Below are 2,903 nucleotides of genomic sequence, written 5' to 3'. Positions count from 1 at the left end.
ACAGTTGGTGGTCCAAAATACACAATTTTCAAGTAAAGTTTTACGAATTTACATCCAGATGACCTCATGGTGCTCACACGCATCGTGTTAGCTATTGCTAAAAACGAGTCTGAGATGATTGGCAATTCTAAAATTGCACCATATAATTATCTTTGGTTAAACTATAAGTGTCGAGTAATAGTTGTTTGATTTAATTGGACTTTCATTAATAACCACTTACCAATTGAAACGTTTAAAATTGTTTTTTTTTTTTATCGAAACAGTGTGTTTAATGTTTTTGTTTTGTCGATGTAAATTATTAACAGCTTGGTATATTTATAGCATATCATCATCTTCACTGTTCTCGTGATAATATATAATATTAGGTAGATATACACTTAAGGTTGAAAATGTAAATTGTGGCAAGTTATAGTTATTTAATCATTACGAATAATACAATAATGATGTGTTATATTAGGGAGTATAGATATTGATTTTATGAATTACCACCCATTTCCTCCCGAATATCAGTAGCGCAATATATAATGTATATATATATATTAATATAGTAATATATATTACTTACATCGCAGAAAATATGTTAGCAAGTCGCAAGGGCCGCGAAGTCGAATCGCTTGATAAAATAACTCAAAAATGAATATTAAATTATACCAACTTCAACCAATAATATACACTGTCATGAAACTGGATACACAATTATGTATATTGGCTTTAAGATAAGCCCATAACATCAACATCAGGGACTGGAAACTTGATGATTTTTACGGTTCCGGTTCCGGTTTCTGTTCGGTTCCCAGAACAACTAAAATGTCGGTTTCGGTTCCGGTTCGGTTACAAGAAAAACTAAAATTTAGGTTTATTAATTTCGATTCTTAAAATATAAAAAAATTGTTACCTGTTTTGGCTTTATACTTATGTAAAAAAATTTGTTGAGTAAAAATATTGGTTCCGGTAAGATTCCAGTTTTTTAATTAATTTAAACAAAGGTTCCGGTGAGGTTCCGGTGTTAAAATTAATTTATATAAGGGTTTTGGTTTTCAATATTCAAAGGGTTTCTGTTCCAAAACCGGTTCTTTTCAGTAAGGTTCCAGTCCCTGATCAACGTATTATATTATCGTATTTATCTTATAAGTACGTATTACAAAAAGAAATAAGAATCATTATATATAACTATTATAGATACAAACGTTTATATTATTATAATTATTATTATTATTATTATTCTTATTATTATTATTATTATTATTATTACTATTTATTATTATTATTTAATATTGTAATAACACTGCACACGGAATGATTGGATTTGTCCATCGGATGAAAATTATTTTTATACGTCATATTGTATATTTGAAGGTTATAATATTGTTATAACATTTTATCGGGGTAAGAAAAGTTTATTGGTCTATACGAATAGTTCTGCTTAGGTGTCGATATAATACACATGTTGAGAACAAAATAATAATATATACAATACGTGAATACTGTCGCAGCTAATCATCAATTCAAAATTTGTATTGTTTTTGTGGTTTTTGTTTTGTTTTTGTCAAGTTATCCTCTTTGACTTTTATCTAAATCACACCAGACTAGTCGTACATTATTGAGCTCAATTCGTATAGGTACCTAATTAAAAATTGATTTTTGGAATTTCTAAGTTTACGATTCGAATATATGGCACACATCAACTGGGGGGCTATTTTCACACTAGCCCTTCTCCCGAACGCTTTGTCTAACTTACACCGGAAAAAAAATATAAATTGTATAGGTCAATTTGTAAGTCATTTTGATATGCATTTTTAGAAGTTGATTGGTTTAAGCTCTGGCCAAAATTAACTATAGGTCAAAAATCAAACAACCTCTTATCTCACTTTGTCCAAATAATTAAATTATATCAGACAATATCAATTATTAAAAAATTGAGTTCTAAAACTAATATTTTGTTCAGTTTAATTTAAATGATGTAGGGGGATAATTTAAAACCAGAAGTTCAATAATGATAAATTGATAACATTAAAACAAAAGGTGGGTAAGTGGATGTCGCTCTGCTGTACAGTAGGTTAGAAGTGGGTCACTGTATAATGGATGGTATTAAATTTGAATTCAATGATATAATATCATTGTATAAGAAAAACGATTCTGAGCGGAGACGGTATGTCAGTCTAGGTATAAGACATAATATTATATTATAGTCTATAGTATTTAAAAAAAATTGACCTATAATAGGTACCTATAATAAATTCCAAATTAATCATATCATAATATCTATTAGGTACTTATAACACGTTATACATTAACAACAAACCGCGATACTATCATAGATATATAATAGTATACTTTAGAAGTTTCAAGTACCCACGAATAATATTATACAATCACAACAAAATAACTAAAATAGTAATCCTAGGTTTTTAGTACGTAATTTCGTACAAATTTGTACTTAAAATGACTATAAAAATAAACTGTGAAAATGTATTTTTTAGATCTTTTGGTAACAGAATTAATTACTTACGTGGAATCTTGTTTTAAATTTTCAATTCTTAGATACAAAAATTGAACATTTTATAAATTTTTAACTACAAAATAATTTTTCAAATTAAAATTTGATCTTTAAATGCTTATAAAAAAAAATTGTGCCTATGTATTTTTAATATTTTTCAACTGATATTGTAACAATATATCAGGAGTTTTGTATTTTATTTATACACTTTTTGGCCCAACAGATAAAACTGTATTGATATTTATAGAAAAAAAAACTAAAAAAATTGAAAACTGAAAATGTCCGTAAACAGCTCAAAAAGAGTCAAAATATTTTCAAAATTGTATGGTGTATAGGAAATGCTAATATAAACATTCAGTAAAATTTTCATGTATCTGCAGTTATTCGTTTTTGAATTACAAAAAAA

This window comes from Acyrthosiphon pisum, chromosome X (genome assembly GCF_005508785.2).
Source record: "Acyrthosiphon pisum isolate AL4f chromosome X, pea_aphid_22Mar2018_4r6ur, whole genome shotgun sequence".
NCBI classification, from domain to species: domain Eukaryota; kingdom Metazoa; phylum Arthropoda; class Insecta; order Hemiptera; family Aphididae; genus Acyrthosiphon; species Acyrthosiphon pisum.
The sequence above is the reverse complement of the archived record's forward strand: the minus strand, read 5'-3'. Positions refer to the sequence as shown.